Raw genomic sequence first — 26667 nt, 5'->3', positions numbered from 1 at the left:
TTGAGACATCAATATTGCTTTATAATAGTCTCATATTAATTTAGGGTTCAGTTGTAGTTTATCATAGCTCAATTTCCCGTTTTCATCTAAACTACCTTGAACTTTGGTTGCACAAAATAATTTTTTATTTCTTTACTAACTGAGTACTTTAAAAGTTCACAGGATCCAAAGGTGAAAGACAATAAACTGTTTAAAATATCCAAAAAAAAATCCACCTCATACCCTAGTTTGTAATCTTGTTCAGTATCTTTGCAGTGAGTAAAGGGATTGCTGTGTGTACTCAAACAATATGATAACACAAGGATATCATGAAAAATTACTTGGTAACTTTTAAAAATTATATCATTTTTTTCTCAAAGTTTTCTAACTTCACATGTTCACCTATTTATCCAAAAATCACAGCTCTGCCATATATTGTGCAATGTAAGGATTAATATAATTAGGTTAATTTCTTAACCACTTAAAGGTTCAGTTTCTTATCTGTAAAATGGGTCTTTGTGATGACTAAATAAATGAAATAACATATGTAAAATGTTTAACATATAGTTTAACTCACTTTTACTCCCCTCATTCCATACCACATGGGGATCTCTAAAAACTGAGCCAAGATTAAATAATAAAGACTTATAATACTAAAATGGGGGGAAAAAACATCGTCACATCTACTCTGTACCAGGATAAATGTTACAAAAGAAATTATAGTTTTATCCTTCAAACTTTAAGACATTTCGCATATTCCTATACATTAATTTATAGAGATAAATCAATAGAGAGAATTGATTTCCACATTAACTACATTTTATTAATCTGAAAAAATTTCAAGTGTCCTTGGGCCAGTCATTTACTATCCCTAGGACTCAATAGCTTATCTATAAAATGAAGCGTCTGAACTAGATCATCTCAGATGTGTTTCCATTCAAAGCTACAGTAAACTAAGTTTCTGTACAAGCTACAAGGGAGATATCCATGGAGTCCTAAATATAAACTATTTAGAGGATTTCTGAATTAGTTAAGGGGAAGGCTGCTCTAACAAAGGAACGCCAAAACAAAATGGCTTAGATAAGATTCAAGTTCCCTTCCCTTCCAGGTAACTGTCCACCCACTCTAGGCTGCAAGGCAGCTTTGCTCCCTAAGACCATTTGGGACGTCTGGTTATTTGTCTTCCACCATCCTCCAGGCTGGTGTTTCCAAGGGGAATTCCTTCCTAGCATTTCTTGGGGAATTATGTATGTTTTTCCAAATCCTGAATTCTGAGAAAAATCATTGAGAAGTCAGGAAAACAGGAAAAAGTATCAAATTTTACCATGAGAATTAAAACTTTTCAACATACAGAATCATTGGTTCAAAGGACACCAAAGGAAGAGTGGTCACTATTGGTCAGTCTTGTTGGTAGTTGTTGTCCTGTTATGAGTCCCTAGCCCTGCCTGCTGCTAATGATGAGTCCTTCACTCATATAAAATAAATATTAATTCATTTATATATATAGTATACTTACAAATCTTATGTGTGATGTTATAAGAGATAAAAGTTTTGGAACTAAAATAAGTCCTTAAATTGGCAATTTCAACACATGATTTAAGCGACAGCTATAAACCTTGCTGGGAGAGCTAAATGTTACATTATTCCCATAACACTCACCTAATGTTTGCTAGCATTTTCCAGTGTCTGAATATTCCCTATAGGCTAAAGTTCTTCAAAAATATATTAACTAAGGAAATGCCAAAAGAAGACTTGAATGTTATTGTAGAATACTGCAACATTAAATTAGAAACAGATCTAAAATCTGAATTAGAAAAAGCAGTTTAATTCCAGAACAAAACCAAACTCAGGGCAAGCAGACCAAATATTTTCATCACTAAAAGAAGGAAATAAGCTTATGTAAAGAATCATGTACCTTAACAGCCAACTTGAAAATGCTTTTGGATATACTTTTAATAATCCAATCAATGTCAACACAAAATGAAGGAAAGATAATTTATAATTGCATTATTTGTCACAAAACAAAGAGAAGACTATCAGATAGGTCAATTAATGCTTTGTGTGTTTTTAAATATTTTTAGATATTAAATATTTGTGGTACTATTTTTTATTTTTTAAATGATTATCCTTTGGAGTTAATATTGTGTTAATGTTCCTTTCCTTTAATGCTTTCTGTTATCAAATGTCAATATCAAGTAAAGTTGTTTCTATATGCTACTGAAGTATATACACTTGCCACAATATATTGGTTCATAGTAGTAATAAACCATGTTTAGCATTATATCATTTTAACAGAACATCTCTGAAACTTTTAGTTCAATCTCATTATTAAAAAACATTCATTACTGGGCTTCCCTGGTGGCACAGTGGTTGAGAGTCCGCCTGCCGATGCGGGGGACACGGGTTCGTGCCCCGGTCCGGGAGGATCCCACATGCCGCGGAGCGGTTGGGCCCGTGAGCCATGGCCGCTGAGCCTGCGTGTCCAGAGCCTGTGCTCCGCAACGGGAGAGGCCACAACAGTAAGAGGCCCGCGAACCGCAAAAAAAAAAAGAAAGAAAAAAAGTATACGGTTTTGTATTTTTTGCAGCATGAAATGAAATAAGGGATATGGTACAGATATTATAAAGAAATTCAGCAGTTAAAATTTACCAATTGTATAACTGAATAAAATTTTGCCTTACGTAAATATGCAAACAGATAAACTAAATTCAATAAAAAAATAATCGCTTTCATCAAATTTATACATTAATGAAAACACAAAGCAATAAATATTTTCAATTAAATACTTAGAGCTTCTAGCTCCTCTTCTACCTACCTTTATTAATTTCCTAAAATTTCAGGAAGTAATTCATTTCTAAAAAACCTACATTCCACCAGGATCCTCTGGCAAGCTTCAATTTTAATTATGGTTCAAAATTATTAAGAACATAATTTATTTTTTAAGAGAGTAGGTAGAGTCTTCTAATCTGGACAAAACCATTTGTGCCTCAGAGATCTATAATTTATTCATTCTTAGCAGATAATTAACCTATAAGGGTGCCCCTATTTTCCTTAAAACTACAGGAAATTATCATAGATTTTTTTCAATAGTAAATGCATATCCCAGGTGAGGATTTTATACAGCATGTTTTGGTGTGAGATTCCACCTCACCCCTTTTTGGCTTTTACATCAGATGTGTCTTATGCCCTACAGCGACCATATGAAGTAGTTATTATTACACCCAAGATAAGAAAACTGAAGACAGAGATCAGGTAAAATACCCAAGATCACAAAGTTTTTAGATAGGGCTGAGACCTCAATTTCTTGCCTCAATCCCAGGTCTTTTCCACTCTGTTTCTAAGAAAATTTTAGGTGGTACCATGAGTTGACCTGAAGACCAAGGCCATGGAAATGGTGTACAGCAGGCAAATGACACCAGTACACAAAAAGAAGGAAAATGAATGAGGATTCTATGCAGAATCCCTCCATAGGAATCCCCAGTGGAGAGCCAGAGTCACAATTAATAACTAAGATCAACATACAAGCCTGTGATCACAAGACAATAGCAGAGGCATTCATGGTCTATGTATGGAAGGGAGAGGGAAGTACTTGACCAAAGGGGTTTACATCTGCCTCCTAGGGGTAGGACATGGGAAACCTAACCAGGGCAATGTCTCTCCCAGAGGAGATTTACATTCTTCTGTCTCCGTGAAGTACAAATTGCCAGGTTTTTGTTATTTTTTTCTTGTTTCCTTTATTCATGTTATATTTAATATAACAGATGACTTGAAAAGTTCTAATAGTTTTATTTTTTGATGCACTTGAAGACATTAAGGTAAGAAATATATAATTTTGTCAGCTAATTTAATTTGAAAAAAAATGTACAAGAATGATATCAAACACAGTGTAACTTTTGTTAAAATTTTTAAATATTTGAAAATAATGTTATTTTCCAGAAAGGTGATAGTCATAAGATTTTATCAAAAGTGCTGATCAGAGTCCTTAGGAATAATTACCACTAAATGGAAAGACCACTGAATTGTTTTAAATAGACCTTTTTGTTTGTTTGTTTTCTTTCTCTCGTTATTTGTATGTTTACTTTTTATTATGGAAAGCATATACCAAAGAAGGAATAGTAGTAAAATAAGCTTCCATGTAGGTATCACTCTGCTGCACCAAATAATTAAGTCCTGGTTTTATCTGTATCACACTCAGTGCTTCAAACTCCAGATTATTAAAGTAAATCTCAGACATAATATCATTTTACCTGTAAATATTGAAGTATATACTTCTAAAATTTTTTACCCATTACCGTTATCACCTTAAGCATTCACAATAACTATTTAATATCTTAAAACATTTGGTTACTTTTCAAATTTCTCCAATTGACTCATATTTTTTAAATGTGTTTTAATTAAGATTCCACTAAATTCCATACACGGCAATCGGTCAACAGGTCTCTTACATCTTTTTTTTTTTTTTTTGCGGTACGAGGGCCTCTCACTGCTGTGGCCTCTCCCGTTGCGGAGCACAGGCTCCAGCCGCGCAGGCTCAGCGGCCATGGCTCACGGGCCCAGCCGCTCCGCGGCATGTGGGATCTTCCCGGACCGGGACACGAACCCGTGTCCCCTGCATCGGCAGGCGGACTCTCAACCACTGTGCCACCAGGGAAGCCCGTCTTACATCTTTTAATGTAGGTTTCCACTCTTTTTTTTCTTCTCAAAATTTATGTGTTAAACAAACCACAGAGTTCTCCATAGTTTAGATGCTGTTGATTGCTTCTCTCTAGTGTTGTTTCATATGTTCCCCGTCCCCTGTATTTCCTGCAAAATGGCAGTTGAATAGGACTTTCTTGTTGTTTCATGTACTCCATGTACTGCTAAGAAATTCCATCTCTCCGTGCTTTCTTTACCGCTTGCTCGTAGGAATGGGCATCCTTCTCAATGAACTTGCTCATGCATTTATAGAGCAACACTGAGTATCTACTACATACATCCCAGTGCCAAGCACCCAGTTGCAAAGATGAATGTGCCACTGAAGGGAGGTGCTTAAAAGCTAGACCTGTGCTTACAAAGAATGCAGCGTGTTGATCAAAATTTCCTTTGACAAATACAAGGTAAAATAATTTAATTTTCTAGCAGTGGTTGAGTTGCCTCAACAAGTGCTTTCTCTTAATAGATCTTCACCTCAACCCTATGAGAGAGAAGTATTATTCCATGCTTATCCTCCTTCCACAGGTAAGGAAACTGAGGTTTAGAGAGGTTCCATGATTTGCTCAGTTATATTGCAAGTCAGTGGTGGAACAGGCGATTGAACCTTGACTGACTATATTCTGTGCCCTTATATACAACCAGGAGGTGATACTGCCCTGCTGGGTCCCTACTTTCTGCCCAGACTCTCAGTGATAGACAAACTGAGCAATCCTCTAGCTAACTAGTAAGACTTTATAGGCTATTTCTTCTCATGCAATCACTCCTAGGCTATTTCTTCTCATGCAATCACTGGGCTCAATTTAACTGTGACGTGTGGTGACCAACAACGTGTATATACAGAGACCCTAAATAAAGTTTGCATCCATGTCGTGAAGTGTAAGGAGCACAGGCTTTGTAATCATACCAGACGGGTTTGAACTTTGTAATTCGACAATATGGTACATTCCACTGTAAGATTTTTTGGGGGCCAGTATTCCTTTTCTTAACTCTATCTCCTCCTCTCCAGAAACCATATTCTAGAAAGCCAAAACATTTGTTTTGCATAAGCCAAGTATTTGGAATTCAAAAGCTAAGGCCAAAGGAAGCCACAAATACTAGATTCTATCAAGAATGGGTGGAGAACCAGGTTATTCTGCCCTAAAGGGCAAGACTGTACCTAAGGTGTGCAGAGCTCCAGGCAAATTTTTTTACGGTGTCTCTGCCTACATAGAATTCTTATTTAAAAATATATTACAAAATTTATAGTGAGGTATAGTGATTCATCAATGAAGATTTATAATAAAGGATAGAAAAGAGGTACTTCTGTATTTGTTTATCATCTAATCAAATGTAGGTAAAGATTCTTCATCCCGTGTTTAACATGAAAGGCACCCCAAAATCAGCCCGTCGGCACCATCCTGGCAATTCTATGAAAAAAAATACCATACCAGCCAGCAGGAGCCATCTGCCCACTAGGCTGCCCTCCTGGGACCAGCCCAATCACAGGGGCAACGCCATAGGTTAGAGTCCTCGAGCTCCTTAATTGAACCCGTGTGCACAGAGAGGGTCAAAGAGTGCCCCAAGATGGGTAAATGGAACCAGCGCCCACAAGGGTTCCAGTTCAACCTTGCAGTGCCCACTCAGATGGCACTGAGGATGCTACCTGGGCCCAGGCTCCAGATGGGAACATATAAACTTTAGGAGACGGTACCCAAAGCATGGTGGGCCAACTGAGGCACAGATCCTAGAGCAGGAGCCCTACTTCCCCGAACTAAGGGCAATACTGGCAAAGTGTTCCCCAGTCTGAGTAAGAAAAGAAACAAAAGAGACGACTAGAGAATGAGGTCACTTTGGACCCAAGACCCTGCAGACTCCTATCCTAATTATCCCCTTCACTTGGGATGGTGGTTGTGTGGAGGGGAAATCACCTTTACTTGAAGAGAAACAAAGAAAATCAACCTAGGATCTTCTCCCAAAGTCGAAACAGTGGTAACACACACAATTGCATCTGCTATAAGACTTTAAGCAATTACTTAACTACCCCGAATTTCAATTTCCTCATTTATAAAATCGGGACTAATACTTACACCCAAGAATTGCTATAAGGATTTCATGTGTTAATATAGGATACGTCTTGCTTCTATGAGGCACTGAATAAATGCTAAAAGTTATTATAAATATTTTCTTCTAATTATTTAATAACTAAAAATTGGGCATTAAGTATAAGAAGGAGCAAAAGAAATAGAAGAAAAGCAGTTTCTCTGATACCCAGGAATTTGTCATTTAACTGGAGCAATAACAACTTGTAGATATGGAAAACTATTAAGAACCACTAAGTGTGCATCTATTGAGAAGGGTGAATAGGAATGTATTAAAGAGACAGAGAGGAGGCGTGAATAAAGATTATTGCATTTAATCAGAAATAGAACAAGAGAGCTGTTGAGTTCGACACGTTAAAGTGACGAATAAGAACAGTAGAGGGAAGGAAGAGCCCTTGCAAAGAAGACCTACAGACTGACTGAGACCGATGGGCATGTCTTTCGTAATGAAAAATGAGATCCCCAACACTACCGACACAGATTTGGTCCTTCTTTTCTATTGCAACAATTGCCGGAAGCAAACCCAGAAAACATGTCAGCATGCTGAAGGTTATTTCATAGGTTGCAAATAAACATGGCAAGGGCCTTGCTAACACTGATCGTTCAAAAACAAAGCCCTGCCGGCTTTCATACTTGAGGAAGGAAAGCGTGTGAATTTCCTAACTCGGTCAGGATATAAACATATCCATGCTAAGTTTACAAAAGTTTGGAGCCCCAGCTGAAAATGATGCCAAAACAACCAACACAGGTGTGGATATCTGCTAAATCAGTTGCTTGGCACCGTGAAAACCGTTAAGCAATCTCAGGCTGCACAAGTGGAAATCTTTGGGCTCCCATAAATGGAGGATTAGGGCTTTGAAGTAAGGAAGATAATGCCCACATAGCTAGCAGTTCACTTTCCACACAGCTCACAGAGATCAGTAGGCCTCTAAGCACACAGTAGTAGCTCTGGCAACCAAGCAGGAGGAACTCCAGTAGCCATTCCTTCCCAAGGGGCATCCGTCCCTGGTTCCTCAGGGGCTCTGCACAGTGGTGCACTGCTAAATGTTTTAACAACAGGTTCTACGTGAGGAACCTTGATCTGAAGCTTCTATCAATTTCTTTTGTGTAAAAAATCCCTTGGAAGCCAATTTCAAGCTACCAATATTCTGTCACTGAACACAGAGACGGGGAGAGATGAGCACTGTGGGCTTTTGGGGAACCACTGCCAGTGACTCAAAAACTCTGACTCAGCTTCTCAACTCTCCCACTCAGTGGACTGACTTCTTGCACTCTCCTCTCTCCACTCCATGCTCTCTTCTTGCTTCTTTAGTTTTGTGCACTTCCCTGCTACTGGCTCTATGTCTCCCACCACAAACCCTCTAAGACAGAGAGGGGGTCTGATTGAATTAGCCATTCCCCAACTAGCAGGGAACGCTCCACATAGAGTTCTCTGGCTAGACTACCTCCATCTCTATCAACCCAATCAGCTATCGTTGTGTCAGTGGCTGATGCCTGCTACCAAAAAGAGGAGTTTGTCCTGGAAAGAGCAAGAGCCTTCTAGAATGGAGTGGTCTAATCTGGAAGGCACCCTGCATGGATTATCCAGTACTTTACAAGGCAAGCAATTAAGCCCTGATTTGTGTTTGTGTTGGACCAATCACTTTGGTATCATTTGGAAACACCTTCATCTCAACTCTGTTTCTGATGTCTTGCCCAGTTTCACACTGATCAGTGTAACTCGAGGTAGAAGCACTGCAGTAAACCTCCAAGAACTCTGAATGGGAGATCTGAGCCCTGCACCTGGGTCCAGCCAACAATGACTTGGTCTTTTTCTGTGACCTCAGACAATCTCACTTAAACATTCTGAATCTAAGTGTCCTCATTTGTATATAAGAAAATTGTTCTGGCCCGACCAAATCCTAGAGGATGTCTTACTGGAATGAATAGGAGGAGGAGAAAGAGGAGAACTGTCCTCATAGGAGGGGAATTTAATTTCTTTAAAGCAAAGTTACTGTTTTGTTTTTTTTTTTCAAATGTGTGGGTCTTGAGTATGAAATGAGAGCTACTCCGGTTGACGTAGATGGCAACAAGGAGCAGAGGCTAGGGCCTCCTTCCTGCATGTTCTGTGCTCTATCAATCTATGCGACCCTGGAGGGCCTCAGAACACTGCTGGAGAATGACCAGCCGGTACAAATGCAAGATATTTGATACCCAGAATTTTTCCTCCTGTGTCAACTTGGAACAAAAGAAAGTATTTCCCCACAAAAATATTTGGTAGTCCTGGGGGGAAAAAAAAGGATCTCTGGCAAATTATACTATAAGAAGAATAAATTGAGAAGTATTTTAGGAAGTAAGTATTGAGGCTACTGGAATCACAATTTTTAATCTTCTTCTAGAAGCTAAGTCATGAATGGCTCTTACTTCTACAAAAGATACAATAAAATATGTGGTATTGTTGCTGCTGAAGGGAGGAATCGAGAAATAAGTTAATTTCACCCTAACTTCCTATCCTATTTCTCCCTCTGTATTTTTATTTTTAAAAAACATTATTTATTAGTTCTTAAAGGAAAAGCTGAGGAGGCCCAGGATACAGAGAGCGAGGTAGCAGAGAACACCAACCAGCAAGCAGCGTAGCTCCACAGTTAGAATCGTTTTCTCTTCTGGGTCAATTGGCTTCTACTATACTATTTTTTTTTTTTTTTTTCCTGTACGCAGGCCTCTCACTGTTGTGGCCTCTCCCGTTGCGGAGCACAGGCTCCGGATGCGCAGGCTCAGCGGCCATGGCTCACGGGCCCAGCCACTCCGCGGCATGTGGGATCCTCCCGGACCGGGGCACGAATCCGTGTCCCCTGCATCGGCAGGCGGACTCTCAACCACTTTGCCACCAGGGAAGCCCTCTACTATACTTTCATTTACTGTAACTCACACACAATACGATCTGAATTTGAGCAGAAAAATGCCATATATGCAGAAGTGCTGGTATTATTATTGTTATTATTAGCACTATTACTAATATTATTATATTAATCTCCAAAGCCATTCCTTTGTCCTTATGAAGGTGTTGGATATAACTGAGTAGATAATAACAAAGGAGGCTTTAAATGTTTAAAAGATATTTGAGGTGTTGGCTTTCTGTACGGCAAAATTTTATTCCTATTGAGGGTATAAGTCTAATCAAAGTGAAGGTTGGGTAGGGAGACAAATATAACAATGTTATGGAATGTAACCAAACTTAAAAGCTTTTGCATGGCAAAGGAAACCATAAAGAAAATGAAAAGACAACCTACATAATGGAGAAAATATTTCAAATGATGCCACTGACAAGGGGTTAATACACAAACAGCTCATACAACTCAATATCAAAAACGCCAAACAACCCAATCAAAAAATGGGCAGAAGACCTAAATAGATATTTTTCCAAAGAAGACATACAGATGACTTATAGGCACGTGAAAAGATGCTCAACATTGCTAAATATTAGAGAAATGCAAATCAAAACCACAATGAGGTATCACCTCACACCAGGCAGAATGGCCATCATCAAAAAGTCTACAAATAATAAATGCTGGAGAAGGTGTGGAGAAAAGGGAACCCTCTTACACTGTTGATGGGAATGTAAAATGGTGCAGCCACTATGGAGAAAAGTTTGGAAGTTCCTTTAAAAACTAAAAATAGAGCTACTTGATCCAGTAATCCCACTCCTGCATACATATCTGGAGAAGGCAAAAACACTAATTCAAAAAGATACATGCACTGCAATGTTCACAGCAGTATTACTTATCAATACAATAGCCAAGGCATGGAAAGAACCTAAGTGCTCATTAACAAATGACTGGCTTAAGAAGATGTGGTATATGTATACAATGGAATATTACTCAGCCATAAAAAGAATGAAATATTGCCATTTGCAGCAACATGGATGGACCTAGAGAATATCATGCTTAGCGAAATAAGTCAGACAGAGAAAGTTAAATACTATATGATATCAGTTATATTGGAATCTAAAAATAATACAAGTGAATCTATATACAAAACAGAAATAGACTCACAGACATAGGAAACAAACCTACAGTTACCAAAGGGGAAAGGGAATAGGAGAGGGACAAATTAGGAGTATGGGATTAACAGATGCAAACTACTATACATAAAATAGATATGCAACAAGGATTTACCGTATAGCACAGGGAATTATATTCAATATCTTGTAACAACATGTAATGGAATATAATCTGGAAAGAAAATAAATGAATCACTATACTGTACACCTGAAACTAACGAAATACTATAAATGAACTATACTTCAATTAAAAAGAAGAATAAGAGAGAGAGAACATCTTTCTAAATGAAGCTCAGCTGCTATTTGTCATTATTGTTACTATAGAATCAGAAGCAAGTTTGATCGGAGACTCTAGGGAAGGCATGTGGATGGGAAATAAAGGAAACTGTGATGCTGAGGAAAAAAGAGCACTTTGGAGTCAGAGGATTCTGCTTCCCACCAGCCATGTAATTGTGGAAAATCTATTTCAGCTTTCTGTTAACTCCATTTTCTGACCTGTAGCAAAGGCACTAAATTGTGGGGATTAACTGATAAGATGAACACAAAAGCCATGAGTACAGTGCTTAGTTTATAGTATGAACTCAGTCAATGTTAATTTTCTTCCACTTTGCCCCCTTCTCAAAAAAGGGGGAGCTTTCTCCCCTACAAAGTAAAACAAGGGTCAGCATATACAACCAAAAGGCTAAATGAGCCTGCCACCTGTTTTTATAAATAAAATTTTGTTGGAACACAAATATATATATATATAAAACATTGTTAACAACAATAATAAAAGTGCTTTCATGCTATAACCACTTACAGTCGTTTTAAGTCAGATGAGAGTAGAGCGACAATGTTCTGTTATCCACTTCTGCAGTCAAAGGTGGAGGTCATAGCTAACTTGATCATCTACCAGCCTATGTCAGATAGTCATTGCATCAGTCAGGGTCCCAGTAGGAAATGGAATATTAGGAAAAATTCCAGGAAGAATTATTTACAGAAATATTCATATCAAAATTTGTACAGTGGGTAGGGTATGGGAGAACCACCAGGGATAATGCAGAAACCCAGAAGCAGCGGCAGGAGCACTGTCCCCACACCTGGGCCTGAAGGGATCGGGGAGAATGCGACTGCCAAGAGGAGGAAGAACTGCACAGACCAGGGCTGCTCCACAGAAAAGAGAATGAGATGCACACATGTAACCTAGTATTTTCCTAGTATCACATCTTTTAAAATCAGACAAGTGAAATAAATTTCAATAATACATTTTATTTAATCCAATATGTCACTTCAACATTTAATCAATAGAAATATTATTAATGTGGTATTTTATATTCTTTGTGCTTTCACAAGTCTTCAAAATCCAGTGTGTATTTTATACCTTCCACATTTGGACTTGCCACATTTCAAGTGCTCAATAACCATAGGTGGTTAGTGGCTTTCGTACTGAACAGCAGAGGGATGGAGCATGGACTGCCTTGATCTCCTGCTGGGGTAGGGGCGGGAGGAGGAGGGACATTGGCCAAACCTAACCAGAAGCAGATGAGCCCATTGCTATAGTCCAGGCAGGTCAGGAAGTCTGAATGGAATCACTTTTGTTATCTTTAACCATCTAGTTGACTGACAGATATTCCCAAGATCAGAAATGCAGAGGCATGGATGCAGAGAGGTTTGTTAATTGAATATATCAACTATTATATTAAGGTTATCTTATCCTAATTGTACCTATCTGTGTGAAAAGCATTCCTGGAAGTGCTAGGAATGAGTGGATGGGGTAAGAATATGCCAACCAGGCAACATTCCATGAAACTAATTACTTGAGATGATTTGGGCAAGAATATGCTGATACCAGAATTCACTCAACATATTAAGTATCCTCCATGGATGAACCAGGCACCATGCCTAGTTAATGACACTCTTCAACATTAAACAAAAAGGAAAATACTTTAGCCTACTAAAATATCTTGTCTAAATAGAGATGTAAGGGAAGGAGAAAGCCCAAGAAGGTTTTTTCCTAAGCAAAGTTCTTATTTTGTTTTAAGTCAGATCAGTGCTGTGATTATATGAAATATTTATTAGCCTCTCTAATTTACAAACTGAGCTATCATGTTAGCATCAAAGGTAATACATAGGTATATGGAAAGGATGGACTTGGATTCAAAATATCTGAATCTCCTCTACTTGTAACAGACTATGTAAAGTTGAACATCGTCTGAGTATCAGTCTCCTCATCTATAAACTGAAAATATAGGAATACATAGTCCCATATATAGTATGCATCCAATACTTTATTTAACAATTTAATAAGCAACTATTATGTGCCAGATGCTGTACTAGGTACTGGGTGTACTCAAATGAGCAAGATATGATCCTTGTCCTGAGTTTAGCAGGAAATATGGACATATTAACCTAAGGCTCATAAGCCTGGGTCACTTACAAAACATTCTTACTCATTTCATTAGTCTGTCTATAGAGTCCCTTAAACTTTTTCTCTTTAATCTCAGTTCTATATTTTTCTTTTTAATCCTTTTACCCTTAATCGCTTTGTCTTGTCTTACTTCATATTGTCTAAGATCTCCAGTACAAGCTACATATATAGAAGTAACAATAACAGAATTCTTTGTCTTGATCTCAGCCTAAGCAGAAATCGTTCTAAAATCTCACCATTAAGTATACTTACTGCAGGTATTTATTATATACGCTTTGATTCCCAGTTTGCCAAAAATTTGTGATGAATGAATTTTGAATTTTGCCAAATGCTATTTCTGCAGCTATCATCAAGGACTGTGAGATTTTACCTTATTTTCAGGTTAACAAGTTAGCCTGCCGCAATTTCACAGATGTTGGTGGAAGCTGTGAGACTCTTGGGTCAGAGTCAAAAGACTGTTTTACCCATGGCGCAGCAAGCGGCATGAATATCAGCGTATTTGTGTCAGGCCCAAATCTCATGGGAAAAATACGAATGGGTCCAGCCAGATACCTGCACAGGCAGTAGGGTGCATTACAAGGGAGGAACCCTGAGCTTAGGGAACCCAAATCTTAAAATGCCTTCCCTCTGCTCTGCAGGGAGACATTATCTTCATCATACTGGAAAGTAAGCATGCCTGCCTTTCACTCCAGAGAGAAACACTATCTCTATTCTCCAAGGCTGTTCACTTTACAAACATGCTTAAAAGTCACAAACAAAAGTCAGTCAGTGTCTGTTTACAAGATGTGTAGAAACATGAGGATTGTGTTCTAGCAATTTTTCTAATATGGTGAATAATAACATCAATACATTTTCTAGAGTAGAAAAACCTCACATTCCTTGGATAAATTCTACTTTATCATGGTGCAATTTTTATACACTTCTAGATTGTGATTTTCTAACTATTGTGTGTGTTTTGCATCTATGATTTAAAAAGAACTTTATCGGGCTTCCCTGGTGGCGCAGTGGTTGGGAGTCCGCCTGCCAATGCAGGGGACGCGGGTTCGTGCCCCGGTCCGGGAGGATCCCACATGCCGCGGAGCGGCTGGGCCCGTGAGCCATGGCCGCTGGGCCTGCGCGTCCGGAGCCTGTGCTCCGCAACGGGAGAGGCCACAACGGTGAGAGGTCCACGTACTGCAAAAAAAAAAAAGAACTGTACCTATAATTTATATTTCTTTTATTGTCTTTGTCCAGTTTTGGTATCAAAGATATACTAGCCTTATAAAAAAAAAGTTAGGTAAGTGTTTCTCTTCCTGTAGTTAATAAGTATATATGAAAATTTTCTGTTATTTGAAGATTAGAATTAAAATTAGCCCAGAAAACCATCTGTGCTTTGTGTCTTTAGGGGAAAGGAAACTGGATTATTAAATTACATTTCTTTAGTAGTTATCCATTTAATTCTCCTTATGTTGATTTTGGTAATTTTCTTCTCAAAAATTATTCATTTCCTTTAATTTTTCAAACGTATATGCATAAAGTTATTTATAGTATTCATTTATGTTTTTTTTAATCTTCACTCTATTTGTACTTATATAGTCTCTTTATTATACCCATATACCATCTATATATTTCTTCTATATTCTCTCTTAAAAAATTCCAAATGTTTCTTTGTGTCTTCTTTTTTCTTGTTCAGTCTTTCTAGGAGTTTCTTATAGAATTAATTATTTCAAATTACTAGTTTTGAATTACGTTGATCTTCTGTGTGTTTGGGGTTTTTTTACCTCACTAATTTTTCTCTCATCTTTATTATTTCTTTGTATAGTTTTTATGTTCATCTATTCTATTTTTATTCTTCTAGTTTCTGGGATGGAACATGAATCATTCATTTTCAGAACTTCTTTTTAATAAAGTTATCTCTGAAGACTGCTTTAGCTGCATCCACATTTTTTATATATAGTGGTTTTATTCTTGTGCAACTTTTGCATTGTTTTGTTCTTTTTTTACCCCGAAGTTATTTAAGTTTGTTACTAGAGATCATATATAGATACATAGATGTAGAGGTATATATGGTACATAAAGAGAGTTAGAGGTAGAGATATATAGATATTATTAATTTTACTTTTCATTGCTTCCATAACCTTACGTGTTTTTGTATTTTTATATGCTTATTCTATCAGTTTCACTATCACTGAGGATTTATAAGTTATTCCCTTTAGTTCTTGCTTATATAATTTGAGAGTTTTGTTGTATACAAACATATATATTGATTTTTGTGATGGTAGATTATTTCTTTTTAAGATTATTTGGTAGTGTTTCTCTTTACATATATATATATATATGTATATGTACATATTTTTTCTTACTTTAAACTGTATTTCATTTGAGGACCTTAGCTTCCTTTAATTTACATTTGCACACTAGATCTGCTGGCATCCCTGCAATTTCAACCTTTCAAGCTCATTCTGGTTTTGCTATTTCTCTTGGATGCAGGGTTAAAGCTGATTGCGTTTTATAACCAACCTGATAATTGAACTTCTAACAGATGAGTTTAATCAATGTACATTTTTTGTGATTATGGCATTAGTAGTGTATTTGGACTTACTTCCACAATCTGATTTTTTTCTTTTTTACTTTTTTTAATCATATTGTTTCATTGTCCTTTCTTCACTGACTTTCTTCCTGTTAGATTATTTTTATACCTGTATTTTTTCCTTCTGCTCATTTAAAAGCTATAGATTGCATTGCTATTATTTGGTGATTCACTTTATCATATTAAGATTCAAACTAAACTAAAATTTTCTAAAAAGATCTTGAATTATGTAGTACTTCTGTCCTATTCATAGTTAATGAGTACAGCACACTGGGAACCCTTGAACAGCTCCATATCTTATTATTTTTATATAGAGCCTCGCTTTTAACTTCTTTAAACGAAGAAAGAATTTTTTGTAATCAATAGTTAATTGAATTTGCCAACATATTTCATTTATTTCTGGGTTCATTCTCATTTCCCATGCTCCACATCCTTCCTCTATGTTCACTTTTTTCTTGCCAGAGGAAAAAATCTTTTAGTGGATGTGAATGAGAAATTCTCTTACTCTCTGTGCCTCAAATTCTCTTTATTTTCCATCACTTCTGCATGATTTTTGTGTATACAATCCTAAATTTACTTAGATCTTCTCTCAGTACTTCTAAGCCCCATTCTCCCTGGCATCAATGGCTGCAGAGTAAAAGGCTGCTGTTTGTCTCGTTGTTAATTTGCAGTTAATTTATTTACTCTGATAACGTTTAAGATTTTCCTTTATTCTTAATGACCTAGTTCCATTATATGTCTAAAAGTGAATTTATTTTGATTTATACAGTTTTATACTCAGAGTATGTGAGAGATCATCTTAAATCCTAGAAATTTTATTAACAATTATATTTCACATATTGATCTAACATTTCTTCCATTCGCTCTCTTTTTTCCTGGCAACTCAGATAAATATTGGAGCTTCTCAACTAATCTCTCATGTTTCTTAACTGCTCTTTCATATTTGTTCTTGGTACCAAATGACGGATGAGCACTTCAGTTCTACCTTTAAGTTTACTATTCTCTTTTTGACTGTGTCCCTTCTGGAGTCTGTCCAACATATTGCATTTTTATTTCATTGACTACATTTTTATTTCCAAGACATTGGACTGGATCAGCTGGGACATTATTTTATTGCTGTCTGGTTTTATCTCACACTGTTCTGTTCTTTTAACAATGATTTCAAAGTCTTTCGCAGGCTTCTCTAAAATTAATCAGAGCATGAGTTTAGATTCTGATCATCTGTTCATTTGTTTTCTGCTCATTTTATTTGGGCTGTCTTCCTTCTCATCAGATTTTTTTAATGAGTTTGGATATTTTAGTTCATAGGCTAATTTCTAGTAGAAGATCATTTTTATTTGATTTCCCTTTCTTCCTTCCATGCCTTATTCCTGCATGCCTAGTGGATGGAACTGCAGTAGCCTCCACCCAGTCAATACAGAGCTAGTTCTTCTGATGACAGTGACTGCCACGTGTGATACTAAAACATAGCTCACTTCCTTCAGAACGCCTTTCGTGAGGTCCAGCTCTAGATTAAGGGCCACTTTAATGCTCTTCCTCTTGGATACTATAATACAATTGCTATTTACTCTTTTTATTGGGGTAAAGCTGCTTTACAATGTTGTGTTAGTTTCTGCTGTACAAGAAAATCAATCAGCCATATGTATACGTATATCCCTTCCCTCTTGGACCTCCCTCCCACCACCCCTCCATCCCACCCATCTAGGTCACCACAGAGCACCGAGCTGAGTTCCCTGTGCTATACAGCAGGTTCCCACTAGCTATCTGTTTTACACATGGTAGTGTATATATGTCAATCCCAATCTCCCAATTCATCCCACCCCCCTATTCTCCCCCATTATGTCCACACATCCATTCTCTACGTCTGCATCTCTATTCCTGTCCTGAAAATAAGTTCATCTGTACCATTTTTCTAGATTCTACATATATACGTTAATATACAATATTTGTTCTTGATTTCTCCCCCAGCAACACTGTATACTCTGTAAGGGCAAGGACCCTGGCCATCTGCTTCACTGTTACATAACTCAGCACCAAGAGCAATGCCTGAAACAAAGTAGCACTTATTAAATAGCTGCTGAATCGAATGTTTGAATCACTGAGTAACGTGTCTGATGGTGTTGCCGTTGTACCGTTTTCTCAGGACCCATGTGGTTAATTTTGGAGCTCTCTATACATCAGGACTCTCCTAGATGGCAGATGCTGGCCTCTGAATAGTGATTTAGTAAGCATTTGGCTTCTGGTTCAATCATTCCTTCTTTCTTTCTGAGGTATTTTCACGTTGGGTAGACCTGACGGGCTAGCAGCTATGACATCTGGCAGGAGAAGATGATAATATCTCCTACTCTGCGTTTTGTTCCTGTGGTGTAATTACTACGAAGATTATAGATTAAACCTGTTCCTAGTTATTACAATTCCCTCTTTGAAACCCCAAAATGAGGGGTTTCATTCTATACAAAGATCTTTTCATTTCCTTTTGAACAGAAACTAACTAAAATTAGCTCCAAGTCATTACTGGGCTGTCAAAATGAAAGTGCCTTCAGCATACCCACTTCCTGTCAATACTACCTCACAAAACTAGGATCATTTAAGCCTTCTCACAAGCGGCAGTTAGGAAGAACATCGTTGTGTTGTACCTCTCTGGTTTACTGAAGATCATATTGAGATAGTTTGCAAAAACTTGGGACACTGTCTCTTGATGTTTACAATATATTCTACTTTTATTTACATATACTGTTCTGTTTTCAATACCTCTGGTAATTACTACAATGATTAATAAACATACAGATGTTTCCTTTTAACCCACAGAAAAGTTGTTCTTGTTTTGTTTTTGTTTTCTTTCAGGTTTAGTAGTAATTTTTATCCCAATATTTACGCTAAAATTATGCTTTAAAGAAAGCTTAATTTTTATCAAACATGCATGTTATCAAACATGCATCTTTAATGAAGACAACAGTCATCATTAAAGCTTAATTTTTATCAAACATGCATGTTATCAAACATGCATCTTTAATGAAGACAACAGTCATCATTAAAATTTTTTAAAATCCTTTAGAATACTCACTAAAACACTGTCTATCCTAAAATCTATATGCCTCTAAGGCCCTAAAATCTATATGCCTGTAAGATAACACTGAAAAAAATTCAAGCTGTTTCTGCTTTTTTTAATACAATGAGGAAAATATAATTTTTTGTCTCTGAGGTATTTGATTATTTTCCTAAATTTATCATATTTCTGTTCTCTTAATTATGTATAGAAAGTTCACAGCAATGATTTCTTCCAAATATTACAGCCATCTTTACAGTCCTTCATTGTATGTAGAGACCAGTTTAGTATATAATTTATATCCTCAAACCTTAATATATATATTCCATGGTTCCAATTTCTGAGGTTTTTTTTTTACTAGCTGTACATATTTTCATAATAAAACCAGTCATAGTCCTTAATGATTAGATACAGATTAGAGTGATGAAAGAAAACTGTAAGCAGAGAAAGAAAGTAAAAGCACTTATTAATTTCTCTCAGAAGCTGCTTCTTTATGCAGTTGCACTCGGGGAATCAGAAAAGATCACATTTTCAGTAAAATCATATTAAAAAAATTATAATGACAGCATGAATATTTACTGCAATCATGAGACATTCAAAATTCTCAGAAGTTGTAAATATAGATCTGAAGACTATCAGAAATAAAGTATATTTAACTAAAGTATATTATTGATTAAAGTCTATCTAATGTTTAAATGTTGAAGAATATAAAAAGGAAGAGTCAGGTATGAAAAAAACATGAATTTGTATCTCATAATATTATCCAACCACCAAGGTAACGACAGATTGACTACAAACCATGGGGAGAACTGGAATGTCAATTCTTAGACTCCTAAGTGTGATTCTATGATAATAAACACATCATTATAACTTAAAGTAATTTGCTTCTATGCAAAGTATTGAATGCCTACTCTGTGCATAGAGAAAAAGTCACTATTCTTTGCCTCAGGGAATTCATAGAGTAATGGGAAATAAAGGCAAATTCCAATGGTAAATACATTTTTATGAATAAATCCTTAATTCTGCACATTAATAAAAGACATGTGTGCTTCTGTAATTTATAATTACAAACAAGTGATCTTTTATATTAATAATAAAAACCTCCGTTCCAATTAGGCACTAATGTAGAACAGTCACTCACTTCCCATCTGCCATCCCATTTGCTAATGTATACAGGAAGAAGACAATTAGCTGTTGAGTGCCACAAACTAGATATTCTCTTTTGCAAAGTAAGTGTTATGAAATGCTTATAAAAGAACATTTGGTGAGAAGAAATGAGGTTATGAGCCTTTGTTTATTCCACATTAATATAAAAATTTCCTGGTTTCCTAACTAATGAATTATAGAAAATCTTCTGTGGTATCTCCCCATCCCAAGCACGTCTCCTAAATTATGTTGAAATTTTAAATAATGAATCATCACCCACTCCAAGAAAGTTCATGTAGGATAGTAACATTAACGACTACCACGATCCTCTTATTCAGGCAACATTAGCTGACACCTTCATAAGTAGAATGAATGTGTACCACAGTCTTCCCTCAAAGGAAGTCTATACCAGATAATAGGAAAGGAAAATGGAATAGGCAGCATCATCATTTGCCCAGATGCCCACTTCCACACAAGCAAAAGGCTGAACAGAACTTGCAGCACGACTGTTTCTGTAATTTTAGTAATTCATAGCAACTAGCCTTCCCTCTTTAAAGCCAAATTCCCTTATGGACTCTCTAGCTCATTGGAAATGGCTTGATTTACTTTGTGTTGTATATAGAATATGCCTGGCACAAGCAACCTTCATCTTGCATCTAAAAGTTAAAAGAGCCCCCCCTCCAGAAGGGGGTGAGGAGGGATAAATTGGAAGATTGGGATTGACATATACACACTACTATATATAAAACAGATAATTAATAAGGACCTACTGTATAGCACAGGGAACTCTACTCAATACTCTGTAATGGCCAATATGGGAAAAGAATCTAATAGAAGTAGATATATATATAACTGATTCACTTTGCTGTACACCTGAAACTAACACAACATTGTAACTCAGCTATACTGCAATAAAATTTTTTTAAAAAAAGAGTCCCCCTCCCCCAAATATAATCCAACCACCATATGCACAAATATTCATCAACAAGACAGCCACCTAATGTCAAGTTTAGCAACTACATCCTAAGATACATTTGCCAGGTCACTTCAGAAGCTGCCTGCCAGTCTTAAAAACCTCAGTCTCTAGGTGATACCCTTTACCCTCTAGGTCTCGCGTGGAATTATCCACACCTACTTGTTATCATTCTGTAATCTATAGACTAAATGATCACCTAACCACCATCATGACACTGAATATACAACTGTGAAAGAATACTAATGAGCTAGCCGCAGGAACTTCTATTAAAAAGGGGAAAAGAAAAGGCAGGAAAGGGACAGAATAGTCAGGAGTGGGGAGGTGGTAATTTTTTAGTTTCCAAATACCCATGCACTGAAAAAGGAAAAGAAACTGAAGGGTAAGGGAAGCTACCTGTTTCATCTCTGCAACTGAACATGAGGCTGGGGCTGAACTTAGACTTTCTTCTTCTGTAACCTGTTCTATGTTCCTCCCACCTTCTGCCAGCATCAAGATAGCCACCTAATGTCAAGTTTAGCAACTACATCCTAAGATACATTTGCCAGGTCACTGAACTGCAACTGAACATGAGGCTGGGGCTGAACTTAGACTTTCTTCTTCTGTAACCTGTTCTATGTTCCTCCCACCTTCTGCCAGCATCTCACAGGACCTGGGTCTGTGGGATAAGCCAACGTTCCTTCCCACTGGAACTGAGCCCTCAGTGGCTCACTTAAGACTGCAGTACTTTTTCATTTTTTTGCAAAAAGCAGGAAGCACTGTTTCTTTGGCAAGATCAAATAAATTGGCCAACAACATAGTCCTTGTCTCTATGTAGTTCCCTAATGGTATAAGAAGCCCCCAAATATCCAGATAGCCATCTCAGGTTCAACTTTAGTGGGATCGTTATAAAATTCAGACAAGGCTGACAGTGTGCACCATGAGCTGGCTGGTCCTGGATGCCCAAGAGAAGAAGCTTCCCATCCTCTGCTCTCGATTCGTACCACTAATTGGACAGGGAATCACTTGTCCATTTGTAAACAAGTCCTGCCAGTGTTACCTCTTCATTCTCTTTCAAAACCATGCCCTCCTGGCCCCTCTACTGCCACAGCTCTGGTTCAGCTCTTCACCATTCTCCTCAGGGTTACTCATGACAGCTCCAACCATGCCCTTATCACACAGCCCTGTAAGGGACGTTTTACCTGTCTATCTATGAGACAATATCTTATAAGCTCCCTGAGGGCAGGCATTGTATCTTATATGACTTTTTCTACCAGCACATTATAAACTGCTGGACACACATTAATCAAAAAAATTTTTGTAAAATGAATGCGTCTCTCAGCTTTTCTCCTCCCTCTTACCAGTCCAGTCTCACCCTTCTAATCTAGCCTCTACAATGCTACCAAAATATAAACCTGATCACTCATGTACCTGGAGAAAACCCCTTTATGATACCTAAAAGCTTTCAGAATAACGTTCAGGTGTTCATACCTACCACCAGTCCTGTCTCTGTCTTCTGCCTGCCCTGGGGGAAATCTCATTAGGCTCCGACCCTACCAAAGCACTTCTCCACAAACCACGCTCTCACGGGCATACCTCCAAGCCTTCATTCATTCAAGCAGTCCCCTCTGCCTTAGATGCCCTTGCTACCTTGATTCCCCAAACTAATGTCTTTATCCTTCAGCATTCAGGTCAAGTGTCAGTCTCTCCAGGAAGCATGCCCTAACTCTTCAGTCTGGATTAGATGCTTCTCTGGGCTTTCAAAACATTCCAGGCATATGTTTAGCCAAACATTTATCACACTGAATGGTAATTTTCTTTCGACTTATGCATGGCCCCACTTAGACTGAAAACTCACTTAGGCACAGTATTTGGGAATATCAGTTGTTCCATAAATTGACAATGAATATAAGAATGAATATAAGCATGATTTGTCATTTCCAAACCCACTATTACATTGGAGTCTCACTTTAGTCTCATGAAATTAAATGAACAGATACCAGAATCCTTATTATGATGATAAGAAACCAAAAAGGGCATCTTCCACAAGATTATACCATTAGTAAATCAAGGATCTAAGTTTCAAATCCTGGTCCCTCTGGCTTCAAATGCAGTCCTCATAATGTCAGTATTCAAGGATGCCTTAGCACCTCACTGGCACAGAAATTCAGCAACCTCATGGACCAAACTGCCTGCAACTCACTCCACATTCTATGAAGTACTTGGCTATTAACCTCAACATGCCTGAATTATTCTGCTTTTTATTCACTCATCCCTAGTCAGCACTATGTTGACCCTGTCTGTATAGGTGGTTAACTAATATGGTTACAGCACAGTGTTAAGGAGAGCAGAATTAAAAGGTTAGGACATGTCTATGAAGCTAGGTTGGATTAATTTGTCCAACACTACACACACCTTCTTAACTCGCACCAACTTCCTGGCAAACAATGTATCCTTGGCCAACAGAGAATGGTTGAGATAATGTGAACTGATCCTGGCAGATCCAGAAATTTGTTCATTGAACTGTGCATTCTAAAGCAAATAAGAGGATGAAGCAATTCTAGAAGCCAATTACTCTGCATTTCCAGGAGTGTCTTACCAAGCAAGAGAGAGAGAGAGAAAGAGAGAGAGAGAATTTCCTCCAGATTTTGAAAATATTTACTCACTGGACTTCTGACATCTGTGCATTACTGCTACAAAGAAAGTTAACATCACCACACTTTTAAGTCCTCAATATTATCTATCCACACCATTTTTTTCTCTCTCTCTGCTTAAGGTTTTTGTAAAGTGGAAGGAGTCTACACACTGCATTTACTGACTGATTCAAAGAAAATTCCAGAACATTTTCAAAAGAAAAACTATAGTAACAATAGCTCCTATTCATAGAGTATGTACTCGGTATCCAGCACTGGGACAGGGGCTAAATATGTGTTGACAATTACAAACTCAAACTACATAAAGAAGTATTATTTATCTACTTTTACAGGTGGGATAACTGATGTGCTGAGAGGATATAGAGCTTTCCCAATATCTCAAGTCTGCTAAGTAAAAGATCTTAGACTTTGAATAGGTGTTATCTAATTCCAAAGACCATGCTTTATGCCACTGCACCACTATGGCACGTAGTAAATCCTCAATATTTTTGTGTAAATGAACCAGCTGTGGCTGAACCTGTTGTTACCTTAAGATGTGGAAGCTATTCATAAAAATGAAGCTTACTGACACTGCACCAGATATAACTGTCCAAAATACTTTGTTAAGGAACATACTTCAGGCTTTTATCACATTACTTTCACCTCAGTGAAAGTACACCTCACCCAGGACAACCCTGAATGTTTAGTTATGCTACTAGTTTTATACCTAATCTACCTTTTTCATTAAAATCCAGTGAAGCAGACAACTGAGATAATTACTGCACAATCCTCTTAATTAAAAATTTTAGCTTCTAATTAAGAGTCATTGTTTATCTCATCAGGAAACAGGATTCATGACAGAGTTGCCCTTTCGTTAATTTTTTAGGCTTTTTTGAGGACGCAGCATGTGATACTCCTACCCATGTGAGCATTTGTGTTTACACATGCACATATGCTTGAGTATATTAAGGAATGTTTTAATTATATCAAAGGAAAAAATTAATAAAAGCATGAAACCCAATGGAAACTCTCTCGGTGAAACCCTTGACCCAGTACTTATGTCTCAGCTAATTACAAAATGTTCAAAATTGAATTATTTATACCTCAGTTGCTAATCGGATACATAATTATATTCACAAATGAACAAAAGCTGCCTTAAAACTTTTTCTCACAAGTTATGCATTTAAACAAAGATTGCTGAATATCTACTCGAGTTTAGGCAGCATAAAGAAATAATTATTATTTCCCTAGATGCCCATTTCTGGAAAATTTCTTTTCACCATGAGAATTAGGCACATAGGACTTCAGAAGTAAGTCACAGTCTCCTTGGAATAGAGAAAACCCCATCCATTCAGATGTTAAATACAACCATGATACATAGTCCCTTGGGGATCCCAGCTTCATTACTCACTGCTACTGCACTGCAGCCTCCAAGTGCACGTGTTGTCCCGTAATTCATAACCAAACACTGGCAAGTGCTTTAAGTCACTATCCTTTGCCTCAACAGTAAGAGACCATTCTTTAAATCTCACGATGATAACTCATGAATCCATTGCTCTATTAAACTTGGATAAAATTAATTATTGAAATTGGCTTAAGTATAATTTCAATGTTATGCATAGAACCACACTAAAAAGTTCCTATGTGGAAATATTTGGTTTCTATCAGCTATGACAATGACTAGCATGGCCCTTCACAAAACTCAAAGTTGACAACAGACAGTTTAAATAGTTTAAGCTGAGGTGGAAAAAATCCCAATCAAATTTTCCATGCTAGCAGTTATCTGACCTAAAAGGTATGGGGAGGGGGAAGGGGAGGTAGAGGCAACAAATAAAATTCAATTCATCATCTGCAACAGAGGTTGTAAAACCGTCCTCTGAAGAGGAAAGATGCAGGAATTTGGGGAAGTGACAACCTGCCCCCAACAACAACAAAATGCTTTCCTTTTCTTCCTCTACAATTCCCATTGCCCTCTAACCCCAAGAAGAGTGGACACTATAGCTTTCTAACAAACTAAGCAAATACTTACTTAGCACTTACTCTTGGACGATGGGCTAGGATGATTGTTAAGTGTTCAGCATCTTCCTTAAGGACTTCAAAAATCACTTTAAATTGGAAAGGGGACCAAGATCGAGGGATAAAAATTAAACTTTCCCTTGAAAAAGTCTTGAAAGTAATCACTGCTCTCAGTATGAAAACAAGATGGAGATAGAAAAGACTTACAATCTAGGGTGGAGTATTTTTCCTCCAAAGTTAGTAAACACACCTGATTATACATATCAGGCTTCCTTTCTATGAAGCATCATTCCTAAGACATAAAACAAACAACACAAAAGCATAGGTTTAAATATGCATACGAGTCAGACTTCCAAATGAAAATTCAGATCTTTACACAAATTCAGAGGTGCATTTTATTCTGGAAATGATTTGTAGATAGTTCCAGATGTTTTCCCTTCCAGAAAATAGTAAACTCTGCTTAGCATCCGTTCTGGTGGTGTAAGCAATGGCTCTTTTTAAATCCTGTCTGCGGCACCGTAGCCCACTGTTATTACAGCCATTGCTTCACCTGAACCTGTACTGTATATTGATGCTGAAAGAATCTGCTCAGATAAATTACTGACTGGCAGCAGATGAGCTGATAAGGAGAGCACCATTATTTTGCAAAATGGTCAGTGCAGGGTGCTGTAAAATAAAAATATAACCAAGGGATGCTTCACAGACGTAGCACATTTTATGGCAAAGGAGCTGATGAATAATGTGTTTCTGGAGGCCGTGCACTCTACCTTCCTGCACTGATGGCAACACATAGGACAAGGCTATGCTGCTGGAAGTATCCGGCCACTGGGGTTAATTGGCTTGTAAATTCTTTTGGCAGCAGAATACTGATGCCTGGATAGACGGATTATTAAAATAAAGGAGGACAAGGGGCATAAATGAGAAAGATTCTTGGATAGGTGTTGAGGCTTCTCCTGCCTAACTCAGCTGTTAGGAAAGATGAGGATAACTAATAGCACAGCCATCGTTTCTCGAGTACTTACTAGGTTCCAAGCACTGGGTGTGCATACCCTGATGGCTAATTTTACATATCAACTTGACTGGATCACAGGGTGCCCAGATATTTGGCTA

This window comes from Pseudorca crassidens, chromosome 13 (assembly GCF_039906515.1).
Source record: "Pseudorca crassidens isolate mPseCra1 chromosome 13, mPseCra1.hap1, whole genome shotgun sequence".
In the NCBI taxonomy this organism is placed as follows: Eukaryota; Metazoa; Chordata; class Mammalia; order Artiodactyla; family Delphinidae; genus Pseudorca; species Pseudorca crassidens.
This window is presented reverse-complemented; position numbering follows the sequence as displayed.